The sequence below is a fragment of the Panthera pardus genome, unplaced genomic scaffold (genome assembly GCF_024362965.1).
Source record: "Panthera pardus isolate Hobbes unplaced genomic scaffold, ASM2436296v1 HiC_scaffold_22, whole genome shotgun sequence".
Lineage (NCBI taxonomy): Eukaryota > Metazoa > Chordata > Mammalia > Carnivora > Felidae > Panthera > Panthera pardus.
Genome location: NW_026526788.1, coordinates 30,871,124 through 30,891,515, shown reverse-complemented (window position 1 = coordinate 30,891,515; position 20,392 = coordinate 30,871,124). Strand labels below are relative to the sequence as shown.

The following is a 20,392-nucleotide window of genomic DNA, read 5'->3' as shown; positions in this document are numbered from 1 at the left end:
ACCCGTCCTTTGGTCCCCAGGGCAGTGCCGGACTCATTCATTTGTATTCACCATGCACACAGTAGGTGTTCTAGTGGAATCAAGCAGAAAAGCCCAGGGCAGAGGTGTCCCCAGGAGAGCCAGCAATCAAAGCCCTTCTAGCCGCAATAGACAGCCTCGAGCCTCAGCTGGTAGACCCCAGAAGTAAAGGGTCGGGGGCTCGAAGGTGTTTCAGGGACAGGCCACAGACTGTATCTAGGCCACAGCACCCAGACTCGCCAGCTCACTCCCAGCTCCTGGGGCTCTGCCAAGTCCCTGATGATCATAGGGCTGGCGGTTGGGGGGGGGGGGGGACAACCACAAGAAAGCCTTCAGGACCAGATTTGCCCCATCCTAAGCCTGGGAGGGAGAGAGGGCTGAATACTGAGGGAGGAGGAAAGGACACAGAGCAGCCCTAGGTATGCCCAAGAGAAGGCGTTCTGTTCTCTCCCCAGCCCCAGGCAGAAGGGAAAAATCCCTTGTGCCAACTCTTTTGGCCCAAACTTCTCCAGAAGCTTCCTGAGAGGTCTGGAAGCTCAGAGCAAAAGCCCAAAAGTCCCAGAGAAAGGATCGATGGTCCCAGAACAGGACCTCAGAAACTAGAGGGCTCTGGACTTATGCCCACTCTGCCGGCACCCCCACCAGCCCTGCCACCACCCCACGTCACACACACACACACACACACACACACGCACCCAAGACATCACTTCATCGACTAAAGAATGGCAGGGCCCAGTAGGTGGCCCTGTACAAATGTATGCACTCGTGCGTGCATACGTACACGCTTGTGTTGCTCACGTGTGAGCTCACGTTTGCAGAGATGTGAAGAAGCGTTTGCACAAGTGTCCAACACAAGTGAGCATGGGTCCACATGCCAATATGTGTAGCACACACACAAACCAACCTACCACAGCCCAAAGCTACAAAGAACAGCCAAGAACCCCACTACTCACACTTCCAGAACCGCCCGTGGCCTCCCCCTCTGCCCAAGCGAGCGAGGTGTCGCTGCTCTTGGAAGAGAACTCCCACGTTCAGTCCCTGCACAGAAACATAAGCTGTGGACGCCCCGGGTCCCCCGTGGGAACACTCAGGCCAAGAGTTATTTCCTGACAGGCACAAATGACTCGCCGGAAGGTAGGGGAGCTGAGTTCAAACCAGCAGAGATGAGACTTGACGAAAGACAAGAAACAGACCCTCCTGCTCTCCTCTGCTCCTCACTCCCTGCCAAGCCCACTGCAGGCCACGGGACGCCGGGCCCGGGGAATAGACAGAGTCAGGGCAGGGAGCCGCCTCGCCTTGCTCCCCGTGGCACTGTTACGGTCGTGATCTGGGATTCACACGGGCCCACCAGCATCGCTGGGCGTCTTGGAGCCTGCGGTCCTTCCCCCTGAGCCAGGCGGTCTCTGAGCCTCCAGCACCACGCATCTGCTGCTGAGACCCAGCACAGACCCCTTCCCGCTGCCTGGCTGCCTGGGGTCCTGCTGTGGCTGCCTGGCCTTCCAGGCCCACTGCCCCCTCTCCAGGACCCAGCACCCACCCCTCATCCATTCAAGCCCCTTCTGAGCACGACCCAGGGCTTACGGACATGGGCTTGGGGCAGAGCACGCTTGCCCTGGGTCTGGCTTCAGCAGCTTTACCACCTAAAAGTTCCCACGTTTTTGGAGTCGCATTTTCCTCATTTGTAAAATGATAGGAGTGGTTCCTGCTTCCCAGGAACGTCTGGAGGATTGAAGGGGTGTCTGGCATTCAGCCAGAGCTCACTGATGTCAACTATTGCCATTGTTACCATTATTGTCACCTGTACTCGTGCTCTGACCCAGCCCTGAACCTGCCAGGGCAGAGGGCTTCTTCAAGACTGAGTTCTGCCTCCTCTAGGCAGCGTTCCCTGCTGACAGGATCTCTGTCTGCTCAGGACTCTTTGCCCCTCACCTCTGTGCAGGGCCCTGGACCTGAGCACCCCTACCTGGCACAGAATATATGTTCAATAGCTGGCATTGTAGTTATCAGCAAGGTCATTCATTTTATTGCTTGTACCCTCTTTTGGGTCTAGGTTCAACGATGACATCTCTCCTGACTGAAATTCATACACTGGGTTCTGACTTTTTTGACTGATACTCAAAGAAATAAATATGTTTTGCACTGGGACCACCAGCTCTACAGAGACTTGAAAATGTGTGTGTTTCACCAAAACCTGCATAGCCTCCTGTGTGTGGTGCATTCTGACACTTTCTCATGCATTCTGTCCTGTTTTTGTTCTTGCTGATTGCAGTACACAAAACTGATTTTACCTGTGACCTACAGTTTGAAAATTCTGCCCCTGAGGGCAGGGGGACCTCCCCTCCCTCCCCCGGTGCCACTCAGTGCCTAACTGAAGACTGCCCAGGACATATGAGAGGAGGGTGGTTCTGTTTCCAGAACATTCCTCAAGGACGACAGAGAGAGTTCTCCATCAGAAGAAAAGAGAAAAGGGAGAAGAAATCCTGGCTCATTCATTCAACAAATATTCCATTCATTCATTCATTCATTCATTCAGTCAGTCAGTCAGTCAACAAACATTTACAGAGCCCCTTCTGGATGCCAAGCCCCGTTCTAGGCCACGAGCAGTGAATGAGACAGATGAGATCTTGCCTTCGGGGGGCTGACATTTTAGTAAGGTGGGGATGAAGGGTGCAATAAACAAGCAAACAAAACCGGAAGCAAGATCATTTCAGAGGGATTCATGCTATGGAGAAAATAATACAAGAGAATGTTATCGAAGACTGTACGGGTAGGGCTACTTTAGAAATGACGGGGGCCTCTGAAAGCCTCTAGTACCTTATCTGTAAAAGGGTGACGAGGACACTTACCTGAGCAGGTGGTTATTGGACGTAAGCAGGGTGAGGAAGTCAAAGTATACAGCACCACCTTGTCACAGAGTGGCCTTTCTCACCATCGTTGTGAGATGGAAAACTACGGCCTGATTTGAAGGCGGGCCGCGAGAAGTCCCCCAAAGCATCGCACTGGGGTTCAGAGGAGGTTGAGGGGTCAACGCCAGCTACGGCACAAGCCCAGGACTCACGCGCGTATTCACTCGTCCCTCTGCACAGCCTGCCTGCCTTGTCCCTCTCCATTCTGCCCCCACCTCCCTACTCACCACAGCCCAGTTGGAGCTGTGCTTTCTCTAAAACTAGGGCACTGAAGAGTTAACTTCTTTCTAGGGGGGTGGCCCAGACCACATAGGGCCAGATGCCCCAGGCTCCCATGCCCAGCAGCCTTCACCACCCGACCCTGTGCTTCACAGGGCTCCCAGCTGATGAGACCACGCCAGCCCAAGAACATAGGGGCTGGATCCCAGCAAGACAGCGAGGGGCTGCAGATCTGAAACCCAGCCCCGGGCAGATGCTGAAGAGCCCAGATCTGTCCAACGGGGGCAGAGAAAGCTGGGTGGGGGGAGGTCCCTGTGCTCTGGTCCCTGCAGTGGTGTCAGGGTGATGGCGAGGACCCTGTCTCAAGGAGAGCTGTCCCCTGTCTCAGAGCTCAGGCATCCAAGCTCCATATGACAATGTTCTCTAAGTACCTACGATATGCCTGACCCTGGGTTCAGGGCACAGAGATAAGCAAGATCCTACCCCACCCTAGGTGCTCAGAGACCGAGGGTGAGGCAGACAGGTACCTCGATCGTTTCAGAGTGAGGTGTTTCCTGCAACGGGGAGGTGGGACCAGGATGCTGGGGGAGCGGGGATGGGGGGGACTCAGCATGACCTCCCAGCTCAGCTCAGGATGAAAGCGGGGGCCCCGCAAGGGCCCTGCCAACCCTGGCAGCGTGAGGTGATTTGCCCCGGCCTCGGCATCAGACAAACCCAAATTTGAATTCAATTTCTGCCACTTGTTAGCTGTGCGACCTCAGGCAAGTCTCTGAGCACCTCTGAGCCTCTGTTTCTACGTGTATAAAATGGGGACAGTCACATCTACCCTGACGGGGTTTTTAGAGCTCTCAAAACTTAGCTGTCTGAGAGGAAGCCCAATACATAACAGTCGTTGTGGCTACTGTTATCATCAGAAGTTTCCCTCTGAGACCTCGTCTGTCTGCCTTCACTTCCTCCCTCCTCTGCCTTCCCTAGTCGGCACCTGCATAGTGCCTCCCTAGAACACACAGAGAATCGCCTGCCCCCACTGCTATCAGAAAGGAGCTCCAAGTGGCCTTCTGCTGGGTCTCACTGAAGAATCCCAGGCCCTGCACACTGGGAATAATGAGGCAGGAGGTAGGGGGAGGCTGAGAGGGGGTCTGCCAAACCCTGCAGCAGGGAGATCATGCATTCCTGAATAAACAGGCTGTCACCCCTTCCCTCCCTCCCTCTCTCTCCTTTAAATAACCCAGATCTGTTGCCCAGTTGTCTCCAAGCAACACCACTCAGGCTCCCAAGGATGCCTCAGTCTGACAGAACCATTTATGAAGATGCTGCAGGGGAGGTGGGGGCAGGGCGGGGGTTGAGAGGTGGGGGCAGGGCTGGGGTTGAGAGGCCCGACACGGCATCTTCCCGAAGCCTTCATGTGGCAAGCGCCTGGGCAGACCCCTCACCAGAGCAGTGGGCAGCACTTGCTTACCAGACACGTTCCAGGAGGGGCTGAAGCCCCCAGACTTACAGGGAAGGTCCTTGGGACACACAGGGACAGCTTGGGACACACAGGAGCCAGCCAAATAAATGCCTTGGAAAGATCACTAGCCGAGACTCAGCCTCCAGGGTTCCAGTCTCAGTGTCAACACTCACCAGCTGTGTCATCCCAGCCCCGTCATCACCCTCTCCGAGCCCCAAAGAACCGTCGGGCTAGAAGACAGCTTCCGTGGCGGGGCAGGAGAGGGGCACTGTCACACTGTCGGACAATATGTACAAACTCTGCCACAGCAACTCCATTTCCGGGAAATTCACCCACATTTGTACACACGCGCCAACTGACAACTGTGCAAGGGTATTCACACTTGGCAGTGGTGAAAGATTGGGAACAACCAAAAAGCCTGTGGACAGAGAGAGGATCCGCTAGATAAACTACGGAGCATCCGGAAGCGGAAAATACCACGCAGCTGTTTTAAAACACAAGGCAGAGGTATGCGGGCCGATGGGAAAGGATCTCGAGAGCTGGGAGCCAAGTCCAGACGTGGACGTGGACATGGACAGTCAGGGCAGTGTTGTCTGTGACGGTGCAGGGCCCGTCTCGAGAGGAATGGATAAGCCACGGGGATTCCAACCACGGAATCCTGCACAACAGTTCCACCCAACAATCCACGTGGACACGCAGAAATGCAGAGCGAGCGTGGAAAATGCAGTGTTCCGGGGCAAACTCATCAGCAGAGCTCAACGGGCCGCAAAATACCCTCGATGGAAAGTAACAACGCTTCTACACAGAAAAATACCGTAGCCTCTCTAAGCGAGGATATGTACATTACACGAAAACATTTATCAAACACTCTACCACGGGTGCCTATGAGGAAAAGGATGACACAAAGGGAAAATAAAACAAAGAGAACCCCACAAGAGAAAAGCTTTGCCTACGGCGATCATGATGAGGTGCTGAGGGTTCAGGAAAATTATTTACTCAACTCTGCGGCTGAGTTAAGGAGGAAGGAGGGGAGGCAAGAGGGAGGGAGCCAGGAGAAGAAACTGTAGGACAGAATGTCTAATATTCTAGCACTTAGGAGCTGCAAAAAGGGTATGAGTGTGTGTGCGTGTGTGTGTGTGTGTGTGTGTGTGTGTGTGTGTGCTATTTTAAAATAATTTTTTAAATGACCTCATAGATTTGTATACACATGCTCAGTCTCTGACAGGCTATGGTAGATTCCAGGGAGAGAGCTTAGCCCTCGCAGGGGAATTGGGGCCTCAGAATGGGAAGCCCACTCACCTTCCACTCATTAGCCTTTGGTACAGCGGATGTTTTCAGCCCATGCACCTATGACATGTTCTTTTTTTTTTTTTTTAAATGTTTATTTATTTTTGAGAGAGAGAGACAGTGTGAGCCGGGGAGGGCAGAGAGACAGGGAGACACAGAATCGGAAGCAGGCTCCAGGCTCCGAGCGGTCAGCGCAGAGCCTGACGCGGGGTCCGAACCCACGAACCGTGAGATCGTGACCTGAGCTGAAGTCAGACGCTTCACCGACTGAGCCACCTAGGCGCCCCGTCTATGACATAGACTAATAGTTAAATCATCTTTAATTTTTATTTTGAACATTTTCTATACGAACAAAGATGGAGACTAGTATACTCGATTTTATGTACCCATCATTCAGATAGACAACTATCAGGATTTTGCTTCCTCTACTGTTGGTCTCTTTTTTTCTTTTGGTGTTCTTGTTGGCAGATCTTAAAGCAACCCCTCCATATCACACGGTTTCCTCCCTACCCGCGTCAGAATACAATGGATGTAATAAATGCGGTTTAAAGAAACAAAGGCTGAGAGGTGAAGCAGTGCACCCTGCCGGATGCGGAAGGACTCCCTGTATGAAATCCCCAAAGGCAGTGGTCCCTGCCTCTGCTTGATTGCTCCCAGAGACCAGGAACTCACTACCTGCCCCAGTCTCCTTCTGCGTCCGTAATGGCCTAGAACTTGGCCTCTCAGAAGGGACAGACACCACCCCACTGTCCCCTTGCTGTCTTGGAGGCACCCGGCAGTGGGCATGGGCAGCTCAAAGCCACAGGGAAACAGGCCAGCTCCTTAGAGGCTGTTCCTCTCCAAAACAAACTCAGAAGCATAAAAGCACACCGTGTATTTTCACAGAAACTGGAGGCCACTGCAGCTCAGCTGGCTTGGAAGGCCCGGACAGGCACCCCTCCACCATCACCACCACCGCCCCCCGGGGCCCAGGCCATGTGACACAGGCATTCACTGCCCTGGCAGTCAGGGGTAAATCTTGGGCCAGGACTGGACAGTTGTTCCCCAGCCTGCCTGTGTGCGCGTTGGAATCGCCAGCAAGAAAGATTCAACCTCAGACCCCTAGGCTCCCCTCCAGTCCTCTGAAGCCAGGATTTCCAGGGCTGGCAACTGTGAAAGCCCCCTGGCTGGTTTTAAGGCCGCAGTCGAGTCTGGTGTTTGGGAACCGCTGGGCCAATAAACTCCGAGGCGCTCTTCCAGCTCCAATAGTCCCTTCCAACTCTTAGCCGCCTGCCCTTGCACGAAGATTTTGGCCTTCCCCCACCCATTAGCACGGATGCAACATTCCCACCTGCAGCTGACAGGGCAGCAGGTGATGGCAACTCCCCTTACAAGTGTGCCGGCCGAGGCTCAGAGGAGCACATACGGCCCCCCAAATCCACGGTGCTTTCTGGAACTAGAGGCAGCAGATTCAGAGACGGCATCTTGCCCCCTCCTCCGCACGGTCTTCCCTCCCACCGGGAAGGATAGACACTAACCGTTCACCCTGTGCCACTGTTCGTGTGCATTAACTCGCTTCGCCTCGGCAGCACGTATATTAACTCACTGAAAGCTTGCCTCCGTCCCAGGAGGCAGGAGTAGCCTCCTTTGGCAGATGAGGAAACTGAGGCTCGGGGAGGTGAACTACGCTGGCCAGGGCACACTGCTGGGAAAGGGGCGGAGTGGGCTTCTCACCGGGCAGCCTGGCTTCAAAGCTCGCCTTTCCCCACCACAACACATGGCGGCCCCCCGCGACCCAGCAACCGAGTGAGACATCTGATGTCCCCCGTGGCCTGCTACCAGAAGAGAATGTGCCATTTTATACTGTGCGTCAGAAATGACCCACCGGAAAGCAGACAGCAAGGCCAGGTCAGCCATGCAAGAGCTCACCGGGGGGAAAGCGTGAGAAAGACTGAGGCAGGAGTAAGAGGGAGCGTGTTCAGAGCGCAGGGCAGGCCTGCCATCTATGAAAGGAGGCGCAGGAAGGAGGGCGGGGAGGAAGAGCCCAAGACCCGGCACAGGCCCCCAGCGCGTCGCGCATCGCGCATCGCGGCCAGGCCGAGGGACGGCCGGAGCAAAGACTGCCCAGGAAAGCGGTCCTGCATCTGGCAAACGTGGCCCATGCTGGTGCCTCAGCTGGGCTCAGCCACCGGCCGGGAGCAGCCCAGGGAGACGGTGGCCTCCGTGTGAATGTGGCTGTGGATCCTGAAGGTGTGGCGGCGGGGGGCAGTCAGCTTACTGCGTCCTGCAGCGAGTTCTCTAGAAGGGAGCTCCGAGCGGCACACCTCAAGGCTGGCGCCCGTGGCCTGACCCAGCGGCCACGGCCTGCCTGTCCCCTCCACCCCTGGGCAGGGACCTCCCCGAGGGCAGGGGCGCGAGCTCTGTTCATCTCTGCGTCCCAGCCCGAGGCATGGCCTAGACTAGGAGCTTCATAATCGGCGTATAAGCCTGCGATCAGCAGAGCGGCGCTTCCACTGTGATCCTGGCAGAGGAAACAAGAAAGAAAATCAAGTCTGGATGTACTTACTATAGGCCAAGCTTGGAGCCAAGGCCTGTAAAATGCCTTTGGGGTTACAAAGGGCTTTCTCGAGTTTCTCATGTTGGTTGCGCTCAACCCACCTGAGGGGTAGGTGCCACTCCCACCTCCTGAAGCATTGAGGCTCAGGTGGTGATGACTCTCATCCGAGGTGTCTCTCCTGACGCCAGACTCTGCCGTGCTCCCGGGCAGGGGCTCCTCCTGGGACAAAGACAGGGAAATCCACGCTTGAGACCTAAAGAAAGGAAGCTTCCTTAAAAACCTTGCCGGGTGCCCCTCACCCTGGCAAGCCCCTCTAACCAAGCAGAAAACCAAGGGGCGGGCTTGATGGGGGCCATGACCAGACAGGTTGGGTGTTCAGGCTCCTGACCAGGCTTGCGGAGACCCGAGCCCCTAACCTAGCTCCTGCCTCACCACGTCCACACTGGGCAAGTCCAGGGACCTCTCTGGCCTCATCTGTAAAGTGGAGTAAATAATTCTTGTCTTATACGTAAACACAAAGCCCTCTGCTCACACCGGGTCTGTGGTGGGTAGGTGGACAGACTGTGCATTTGGTGGCAGGGGACAAAGTCCAGGTAACTCTGAACTCTGTCAGAATGAGCCCCCTGGTTCCCCTTCCATGGAACATCAGGGCTGGAGGACCGCTGGTGAGGATGTCACCAAACGCCTCACCTCACCTCGGAATGCTCCCCAGGACATCCGGGCCCTTCACTGGGTGCATTCTACACGCTCAGCACTGTGTTAGACTTCGTACCCACAACCCCGTTACTCACTTTTGAAAAGGATATCCCATTACTATCCTTATTTTAGGAAGAAACAGAGGCACAGAGACACTGAAGAACTCACGCAATGGCCCCCAGCCCCCTCTGACTCCAGAGTTCTGTGCCCAGCCAGCAAACTGCTCCCTGGCTGCAATCCTCCCCGGGACAGGGGGCTTGCTCCCTAGGGAGCCTTCCCTGCAGAACTGTGACAGGTACAGGACGTCCTTCTTCTTTCTCCTAACGTGAAGCTGACGCTTACTTCCCAGTCACTCCCCTCGGTCCTCACTGGTCCTGCTCCCCCGCACCTTGGGACCACCAGATTCACAAATGGGATCACATTTCATTAAGTACCTCTTTCTTTCAAATATTTGAGAAATACCCATCTCATGCCTCCCAGCCCCAGATGTCTTCGGCTTAACACCCCTGGGGCTTTCAAAAGCCGGTGGGAACCTCCAGAACCAGGAGAGACCTTAAGTGTTATTGTACCTCCAGAGGCCCCGGGAGGCTCCTTTCTAAGCGGGGGCAAGAAGAGAATGAAGCTGTTCTTTCTCTCGCCACTCAGCAGGCTTCCTACCCCCCAGGAAGCTGGTCTCCTGGCTCTGACTTCACACCTGGCTGACATTTGACATTTAGAGACCTGTAGACAAGTCTCCTTCTGGGCCCACCGGCCACCTCCTGGCCTGCGGGGGTGCACTGCTGACCTGCCATTGGCAGGAGACAATGCAACTGTTAAAATGTCCTCCGTTCTGTAGGGGCAGAGAGGGAGCAGCCAGGATGAGGCAGGAAGGAAATAAAGAGCCCAGCACAGGGGGTCAGGAAAGCCCCAGCAGGGTCTTGGAGGTGGGCATGTTGAGTGTCCCACTCGGGGGCCCGGGTTTCCCCACAAACCCCTTGTCCCATGCTGTAATTTCCTCTCGGCTTCCCCCAAGTTACTCGGGGACGACCACCCCCCACCGCCCCTCTGAAAACCACTATCCCGAAAGCCTCTGCAAGTTAGTGTTTAATGGGTAGAGAATTCCACCTGAGGATAATGAGAAAGTTCTGGAGATGGATGGCGGTGACGGTTGTGCGATGCGAATAACCTTACTGCCTCTACACTGTATACTTAAAAGTGGTTAGTTAAAATGATCAATTTTACATTATGTATATTTTACCACAACTTAAAAAAAAAGACAACCCAGGAGCCTGGGTGGCTCAGACGGCTAAGCGTCTGACTTCGGCTCAGGTCATGATCTCGCAGTTCGTGGGTTCGAGCCCCGCATCAGGCTCTCTGTACTGACAGCTCGGAGCCTGGAGCCTGGAGCCTGCTTCGGATTCTGTGTCTCCCTCTCTCTCTCTCTGCCCCTGCCCCACTCATGTTCTGTCTCTTTCTCTCTTTCTTTCTCTCAAAAAACAAAATAATAAAATAAAATAAATAAAAATAAAAAAAGACAACCCACAGAATGAAGAAAATGATCACAAATCACACACACCCCACTCCCACACACAAAAAGCCTCCCCAAGCTCTGAGCAGGAAGACCAGTGTGTGGGAGGCAAAGACCCTAAAATCCCAAAGCCCCTTCTCCCCTTCCTCCTCCCTGGTAGCAGTCCCGGAGCACGGGGCACCTGTCAGGCCAATGAAGGCTAGGAGACCCAGCCTCTACCAAGAAGGTCCTGGGAACAACTCAAATATCCATCAAGAGGAGAGTGGATAAACACATCGTGGTGTCATCTCGGAATGGAAAGCTCCCCAGCAACTAAAATGAATGAACTAGCCATACATGCAATACCCTGGATGAATCCCGGACGCCCCATGAGGGAGAGAAGCCAGGTAGAGGTGAGAACATAGCAGATTTCCTCCACTGAACTGAAGTCCTAGGACAGGCAAAACTAGCCTGTGATGGTCAAGGTCAGGGAGTAGTCACCTTTGGGTGAGGGGTGACACTGACCAGGACGGGACCTGAGGGAGCTTTCTGGGGGCACTGGGCATGTTCTATGTGTTGATCTAGGTCGCAGTTACAGGGACGTACACATCCGTGAAAACCCGTCAGCTTGGGACTGTAAGATCTGTTGTACTGTGTTCTTTTGTTCACCCCCTTGAGTTCCAGCCTAACTTGTTTTAGTTCCTCAAACGGGCCAACGCAGATCCCCCTCAAGGTCTTTGCACTTGCTGGTCCCTCTTTCTAGAATGCTCTTCCTCCAGAACTTCCTTCCTTCTGTTTAGGCCTTGGGTCAAACATGGCCTCCTTGAGGCCTCCACCTGGAGCCGCCACTCATTCCCTCCCTGCTGCCGTGCACCCTGGGATAGTCCCCAGCACGGCACCCATCACCATCGGATGCTTCCCTTTCTCGGTTTGCTTGTTTGCGTATGTTTCCCCCACCCTACTAGGATGTCGGCTCCCTGAGAGCAGAAACATGCCCATCTGGATTCATATCTTAACTCCACCCACAGCAATGGCTGGCAGACAGCAGTCGTCAATAAATATTTGTGGCACGAACAGGCCATCTCTGGAGCAGGTCAGATTACGTCCTGCAACTTTACTCTCTTCAAGGTGCTGAGAGGGAATTCATTTTTTGTTTTTTCAGTCATCCTACAAACCTGTAAGACAGGCCTCTATGTGCCGGGCACAACCTGAACTCTCGAGGGGCTCACCATGGAGCACAAGAGAAAGGAGGCCCGTGCCAGACATTTCTAATAGAGTGTGAGGGATGGGCAAAAGGGGCCCGCGCCCAGGGCCGGGGAAACACCCAGAGTGAGCGGCTGGCTCAGCCTCCCAGTTCCCAGGGCAGGGAAACGTGATGGGCTCTGGGTGTGGCCATGGCTGCCCAAGCCAGCTGAATGAATGTCTGGGTGGCAGGAAGGCCTGTGCTCTGGCAAGAAGCCAGCCCCTTCTAAAAAGCCAGAGAGCTCAACCAAGGCCAGCCAGTGTGCCCCTGCAGGCCCACCACCCGCTGCCATGGCAACCTGTCCTGTCAAGCCAGTGGCACTGAGAGCAGGGGGCACAGTGCCAGGAAGGTGACAGGGCATCTGCTGGGCTCCCCTGTCCTGGCAAGGGAGGCACCTTGGCCTGTCTGAACTGTGGCCGGAAGAGCTGAGTGCTGTTCCTGCATTTTTTCCTGTGTGTGTGTGTGTGTGTGTGTGTGTGTGTGTGTGGGTAGGTGGGTGTGGGTGTATGCCGTGCCCAAGCGTCAGGCTCTGTGCTGACAGCTCGGAGCCTGGAGCCTGCTTCACATTCTGTGTCTCCCTCTCTCTCTGCCCCTCCCCTGCTCACGCTCTGTCTCTCTCTGCCTCTCAAAAATAAATAAATGTAAAAAAAAAAAAATTAAAAAAAAAAAATAATAAAAGCTGTCATTCACCGAGCATTGATTCCACGCCGGGAACCATTCTAAATACTTTCTACGCATTTCCTCATTCTGGTCTCACAATGACCCTCTGTGGCAAGTTCAAGTCTCACTTTTGCAGAAAAGGAGGCACAGATTGGTTAATGAGCTTGCCCCAAATCTCACAGCTAGTAAGCAACAGAGCCAGGATTAGAACCCAGGCAATTGGGCTCCAATGCCTTAACGTTAACCATCGGGAGGAGAGCCTCTCCACAGGACCAAGTCACCTCCTTTTCCCACTTGTCATTGGTTTACCGAGCTCTGCATGGTCACCAAGGCAAAAAAAATGGGTTAGATCTGGTCTCTGGCTTAAGTTGCCACCAGCCCCCTGCAGGAGATGTGGGTAAAAATAACCACGATGCAGAGCCACAAGTGTCCAAGAAGGACAGAGGGCAGGCTGGCTCCCACACCTGCCTTTTACATCTCCCCCTGGGGGGCCCTGGGCCCCCGAGGGAGCATCCTGGAATGCGAGGGCTGATGACGTTCTGTCCTGGGAGGCCACCTGCTGGACAGACGGCGGAGGTACAGCCTCAGCAGCCAGCCTCTCCTCCCCTCCCTCACAACGGGTGTTTCCTGGGTGCCCACTGTGAACTCAACATCGTGCTAAGTGTACAGATGCAGAACAACACAGACAGTAAATCCACCAGGCCTGGTGGACTTACAGTCTGGGGGAGGAGGCAGACATAAACCAATAGCCCCCCGAGTCAAGATGTAGCCTCAGCGGCTCTGAAGGAAAAATACAGGGGGATCTGAGGGAGTGTCGGGGGGAGTCATCTTTGGACAGGGTGGTGGGGAGAGGCCTCTCTACGGAGGTCATTTCTTTAAGTTTATTTATTTTGAGAGAGAGAGAGAGCACATGCGCCGGGGAGGGGCAGAGAGAAAGAGAGAAAGAGGATCCCAAGCAGGCTCTGCACTGACAGCAGAGTCCTACTGACACGGGGCTCGAACTCACAAACCGTGAGATCATGACCTAGAACCAATTTGGCTACACCGTGCCCCACGGCCCAGGCTTGGCAGGTTCCGCGGTGGGTGGGGGTGATGGGGGGAGGCACTCTTGGGGGTGAGGGAGTGACCGGGAGGCAGGGATTGTGGGGAGGCAGCACCCATCAACGAGTTGGCTGTGAGGAGAAGAAGCATCTGGAAGGGGGTGGGGGGCAGCTGTGAAGATGGGGTGTCAGGGCGCTGATGGGATGAGGGGCCGACGTTGGCAGGGCTGCGGGACCCAGCGGCTTTCCAGAACCTCTTTCTTCTGCTCCACCCCGTTTCACCCTGGTTTCCGCAGCCACCCCTGTCATGCCCGGCCCTCCCTCTGATGAGGAAAACACGAGGGCTCTGCCCAAGCTGGCTCCTTCCACAGCGGGCAAAGGGGGCGGGGGAGGGGGGAGGCAGTGGCAGGATGTTTGGAGTCACGGGAAGCCCAGAATCATGGCGAGGTCATGTAAGCCCCTTGACCGGGTCTGGGTGCCCTTCCCTCCTTGTCAGGCTCCCCATCTCCATTAGTCCCTGACCCCCACGCACCCTGGGCAGCGTGACGGTGGCCAGCGGACCGAGGAGGTACCCAAGAGAGATCATTTGTTGCAGGGGCCTGAGCCTCATACTGTTGGGGGAGGGAGACTGTAAGAGAAAGAATACAAAAGCACAAATACAAAAGAGGGTAGGGGGAGCCTCAGAAGGGTCTGAAACTTACACTTCACTGGCCTCAGGGTAACTCCATAACCTCAAGCAAGGGGCCTGACCTCTCAGGGCCCATCCTGTGGAGCTGTGAGCACCAGCGGAGACAACCCCGCGTTGTCGCTGGGTCAGCCTCCGGTGCGCTGGGGCACGGTGCGGCACCTGCTATTGTCGCCTGGGCTCCCCTGTGGCTGGAGGGCAGTGGGGAGGGCCCCTGCTCTCCCTGAGCCCAGGGGTGGCAGCAGCTTCTGGGGTAGGAAGCACTGAAGAGGACAAAAGGGGGGTGGGGGGGTGTGTGACCCACCCTGACTGTCCTGCCCCCACTCCAGAGCCAGCCTGGCACCAAGTGGGGGCTCTGCACATGGCCCTGAACTAGGACTTCATCCTGCCGGTCCCGTTTCACAGAGCAGGTACATGCCACGCCTCCAGGCCAGCAGCAGGAGAATTAGGCTACTGGACAGAGGCCCAGGGTGGGGATGGGGCGGTGGGAGGGGCACACATCCAGCTGCCCCCACAGCCCTGACCCCCCTGCTGCCCAAGCGGGGGCTCACCTCGGATTGCCCCCGTTTGGTGGGGCTCCCAGGACCCGCAGGGCCGGGGAGATGCCCCAGGGGGGCACCGAGTTCTGGGCGGAACCCACAGGGCAGCCACGGCTTCCAGCGGGCTCAGGTTAGGACTTGGGGAGGGAGCGTTCCCCGCCAGAACGGCCCCGGGGGGACACTCACCGCTGCCTCTGGCCTCCTGTCCCCTGGCACACTGCAGCAGCTGGGCCTGCTGGCAGAGTCACTGGGGTGGTCCTTGGCATGCTCCCCCCCTCCGCCGCCCCGAGAGCGGGTCCCGCAGGGCGCCGCGCTCATCACTCCCTGGCCTTCGCCGTGACGTCTGGACGTGTCAGCTGTACCCACACAGTGCCAGACGTGCGAGGCCGACCTCCCCCTCACATCCCTTTAAGACCCTCTCCACAAACACAGAAGTGAACCAGAGGCAGGCACTCAGGCTAACGGGCACAGGTTTGACTCCTCCAAAGCGGGGGCTCCTTTCCTTTGCCTGGGCCACCTCCCTATGACAACAACCAACCAACCTTCGTGCGGAAAGCAAGCTCTCTGACAAGGAAAGTGCCCTTTGTGGCCTCATTTATTAGCACCCGTTGTACACAGGGCACTGGGCGCAGGGTCAAAGGAGACTTCTGTCCCCTGGCAGCTCATAGGCTAAGAGGAGGTGCATAACAGGGGGCATGATGTAAGGGCCCTGGAACCAGGCCAAATGCAGAAACAGGCTCCATGAGGCCATGTGCCCTGGCCAAGGCCACATGTTGGTCTGGGTTGAGCTGAGAGATCTTAGGTGTCCCAACTCCCTTCCCCTCCCCGCAAACTACCACAAGTGTAATTGGTACTAATTTAAACCAAAACCTTCTCCCCGTGCAGGCCCCCTGAGGGTCGTGAGTTTCTTGGAGGGATGCCGCCCAGGGCGGGGCCCTGTAGGTTTTACTTACCAGTCCCTTCAGCCCTGCTAGGGCAGCTCAGCACCTGAGGCAGGTACAGGCAGAAACAGGGTCCTGGGATCTTAAATCTTCCCAGTAGGGAAAGAACATGGTTCTGAGGGTGCAGTCCACAGGGAGGACGGACAAGGGGAGCCAAGGGATGGGGTGGGGATGTGAGGGGTCTTATAGATTTATAACATCTCAAATCGTGGGGACGATTACCCAGTCCCTGTCCCCCAAAGATGCGAATGTGGTAAGTGGGCAGCCAGGCACAGTGCCACCTCCTGTGTCTGTCGCCCTCGCACCGGAGCAAAGGAAAGACCGGAAGAGCACCCTGGGGTCTTAGCTCTTTGTCCTCTTCCAAATGATAGGATAGAGAATGAGGGTTAGCATCAAAACGGACCTGGGCTCCAATACCAGCTCAGCTGCTTAGTACCGACTTGAACTTGGGCAAGTGTTTAAGCCATCCAAGCCTCAGTTTTTCCATCAGTAAAATGGGAATAATTACACTTACAGAATACAATGTGAGGCATGTGTCCAAAACACTCAGCACTATGCCTGGCACAAAATTGGTAAACAATTGCTTTCCAGCATGTTTTTCCGTCTATGGAATGGACACACATTTGGTATAGCCCCCACCTCACCCCTAATTCCCAGGTGTCTAGAGTGTTAGTAGCCACAGAATGAAAGATGCTGAGGGTGGGTGGTGGGTGAGAATGTTTTCGAGTTCCTTCCATTGAATTATCTGCTCCGTGAAGACTCTTCCTGCCCCATTGGGTCTCTGGTTAATCATATTAGCTCTCCTGGGCTCTCCTGGGCAAGCCAGGTATGTGCATCTCCCCTCAACTTGCCTTTGAAGTCTGGGGCCCTTTGATGTGAGTGGGGGAGGCACCAGCCTGGGATTTGGCCAGCCTTGTGGTCAGCAGCTAACGGGGCACAGGGCTTGGTGGAGTTTGGAAATACAAGTCCCCCCACCCTGCCTGAGTTACCCCAAGCGCAGGCTTTGACGTCAGACTTCCTGGGACCGGGATCCCAGCACTGCTTTTAACGACAATGCACCCAGCCCCTCTGAGCCTCAGACCCCTCAATTGTAGAGAAAGCCGACAGCAGCGCCACGCTTGTGGGTTTGTGGAAAGACAGAAGAGAGAGAAAGAAAAAAAAAAAAAGACAATGAAATAAATGGTGCTGTTTTCCGTCTCACTTATTAAGACTCGCCAAGTGAATCTATAGAGCTGGCGGACTTTGATGTTCCAAAAGTCTTAGTGCCCTTTGAAGCTTTAGCGGAAGTATAGTCTGTTACATACACTTCTATTCCAGAACCATAAATGCTACAACTTTACAAAGAACATTGCAGCTTAATTTTCTTTTACGTGTAGTTAGTCTTACGGATTTTGAATAATAATGTTCATATTTCGAAGGTTTCTTATGTTTGCATCCATCGTCACAACCGTATTTTCCTTTTTTTTAAATATTTTCTGAAGTAATCCCTACACCCGACGTGGAGCTCGAACTTACAACCCGGAGCTCGAGAGTCACATGCTCTGGTGACTGAACCAGCCAGCTGCCCCCGTTGTTACAACTGTAGTAAGGTATGATTGATACACAACAGCTGCGAATATTTGAAGTGTGCATTTCGGTAAGCTTTGACATACTACACAATCATCCATACAATCAAGACACTGAATGTATTTATCACGCCCGCACGTTCCCTTGTGCCCCTTTGTAATTTGTCCATCTCTCCTCTCCTCCTAGACAACCCCTGAGCCGCATTCTGCACCGCTTCTCTGCAATCACTAGTTTGCATTTCCTAAAATGGGACAGAAATGGGGCGCCTGGGTGGCTCAGTCCGTTAATCGTCCGACTTCGGCTCAGGTCATGATCTCGCGGTCCGTGAGTTCGAGCCCCACGTCCGGCTCTGTGCTGACAGCTCAGAGCCTGGAGCCTGTTTCGGATTCTGTGTCTCCCTCTCTCTGACCCTCCCCCGTTCATGCTCTGTCTCTCTCTGTCTCAAAAATAAATAAACGTTAAAAAAATGTTTTTTTAATGGGACAGAAATGGAATCAAACAGTATACACTATCTTTTGTCTGGCTTCTTTAAGTCAGCATCATTATTTTGAGAGCCATCCTCATTGCCTGTTTCAAGTTAATTGTCAAGTAGCATTCCGATGTACAGATACGCTACAATCTGTTTATCCAGTCACCCACCGATGGACATTTGGGTTGTTTTCAATTTCAAGTAATGAAATTTTCATGTTGTGTTTTTTGGGAGATAGCAAATGTTGACTGAAACGACCAAATTAAATTTAAAATGCCTTATTAAAAATCCACGAAACCAAATAAGTACAAGAGGAATTTAAAGAATTACACTTATCAAAGGATGGTTTTTGTAAGTTTCTATCATTTATACTTTTGACGTGGTTAACATTTCAAAGAGCACTACAAGTGCACCCTGACTCTTGGGGCTCCCTTTATCTTTACTAAGCTCTCCAGGGGATTACTGCGATCAGTTTAGGGAGACCCCAAGTCGTAGTGCACATAGATCTCTCAGCATAGCCCATGCCTGGCACCCGGGGGGCATTCCCTAAGCACTCCTTATTCCCACAGTATGTGCTCCCTTGACTGCTTGCCCTTAGTTCTGATTCTTTTCCTTGCCCTACACACACACACACACACACACACACACACACACACACTCGCACAGGCTCTCCAGCCCCAGACTAGGTTGTGTCATCCAACTCCAGCCCAATTTCAGCACCAGTGAGTCTCAGTGGGAGGACATAGGGAGGTGGGAGGCGGGAGGCAGGAGGCAGGGGTGGCTGGCTGGGCTGTGGGAATCTCTGAGAAGCTTCCCAGTGGGAGGAGAGGGATCCTCCTGGTGGTCTCTTTGTTTGTTTCCCAGGGCGGGCTGAGCCTTCACCTCCTGACCCTGTGGGAAGCACAAGTGGAGTCTGGGCTCTACCCAGGAGGGGTTGGGAAGGAGAGCCGGGGCTGGAGGGAGCATGAGACCCCGAGTCAGACAGGCCTGGCCCCTACCAGCTGTACTACGTCAGGCTGGTCCCCCTCTACGAGGGTGATGCCAGCCTTGCTCAGATCACGCAGCTCGTGAAAGGATCCGGAGCCAGAATGGAAGTGAGAGGGTGGCATACAGGACTCCCTAACGTGAATCGTGGCCCTAAGGAGCCAGGAGCACTAAGGAGGCATTCTGTTGCTGATGTAAAACATCAGCATGCTAAGAGAGGGATACTGAGCATTTATTGAACATCTACTATGATCCCCCACCACCACCACGCGCTGAGGACAGTGAGATGGACGAACTTGGAACCAGAGGAAGCTGGTGACCTGTGGGGCTTACCTGTGGCCACCGGATCAAGCAGCGTCTCCCCATCCTTGCTATCTTACCTCTGTGCCCCCCAGTCCAGGGACCGGCTTCAATGTATTCACTCAATAAATATGTACTGAGCACTTCCATGTGTCAGAACTGTGCCAAGCCCGGGGGGTTCAGTGGTGAACTGAACAGACAGTGGATCTGGCTTAACGCCCAGAGCGGGAGGGAACAGACAAAAATGAACAGCACCGAACAAATCAATTTCTGAGCACGGAAGAAAGGAACATGGTGATATGACAGAGTGCAGGAGGTCAGCTGAGATGGGGTAAGCCCGGAGAGGCCTCTCTGTGCAACGGGGCTAGGAAATGACTGTGTTGGGTGTGGTCGTGTCCAGTATCACTTCCAGGATCAGAATAACTTAGGGTCCAGCATAGCTTTACCACTTGCTAGGCGTTCGGTCCTGAGCAAGCTCCATGCCAGTTTCTTCACCTGTGAAATCGGAGTAAATATCCCGTCTGTTTCACAGGGATAGGAAGGGTAAATTAGATAATGCAAGCACATTATGGCAAGCACTTACTAAATAATAGATTATGTCTAGCTTATCCAGCCTGGGCCGGGTACCCACAGTCTGTGGCTTAGTCCCTGTGGAGAAAACTCCCGAGTCCGTGTCTCCTAACTGATTCCAGAGTGTCTTTTTCTCATCCAACCTACAGCAGGGGTCTCAAACTCATATGTCCTGGGGGCCGGGCAGATGGGTGTAGTGCGTTAAGGAGAGCTGGGGACTGTGGCGTGTAGAGAACGGACCCTGCCTAAAGAAAGCAGCTACTATTCAGCTTTAGGGAACACTTGCCGCGTTGAAATGAGGGTCAAGACCTTTCCAGTTCTCAAATGATGAAATAAAACTATTTTATTCAGGGGCACCTGGCTGGCTTGGTCGGTAGAGCATGGGACTCTTGATCTCAGGGGTGTGAGTTTGAGCCCCACGTTGGGTGTACAGATTACTTTAAAAAGAGGCAAAACTATTTTATTCAAAATCGAAAGCATTTTTTTGTGTTGGCGATTTAAATAAAAACGTTGCAAAACATTGTTGGGAGTAGACAAAAGAGTGCTATAAGCCAAGGCTGGCCACAGGCATGGTTTGTAACGTCCACTTAGCGCCAAACCCTTTGCTAAGGAGGAAGAATGCAAAGTGAGCCAGGCAGCAGGCTCCCTGGTGGAAAACTCCTAAGGGCTCGAGGACCTCAACCTTCAACAGAGAATGGCTCGGATCAGAGCCTGCAGGGGGCGAGAGACCACGTAAGAAGGCCCTTGTGGAAGAGGAAACCGTTAAGCTGGACACTGGGATAAACAGGAGTGTCTTG

General features: G+C 54.2%; 1 protein-coding gene across 1 annotated transcript in view; it reads left to right on the top strand.

Moving 5' to 3' along the window:
- PRF1 (perforin 1) overlaps nucleotides 1-20,392 on the top strand; it is a 261,612-nt gene that overhangs the window by 97,886 nt on the left and 143,334 nt on the right. The gene's annotated exons all lie outside the window — the stretch shown is intronic.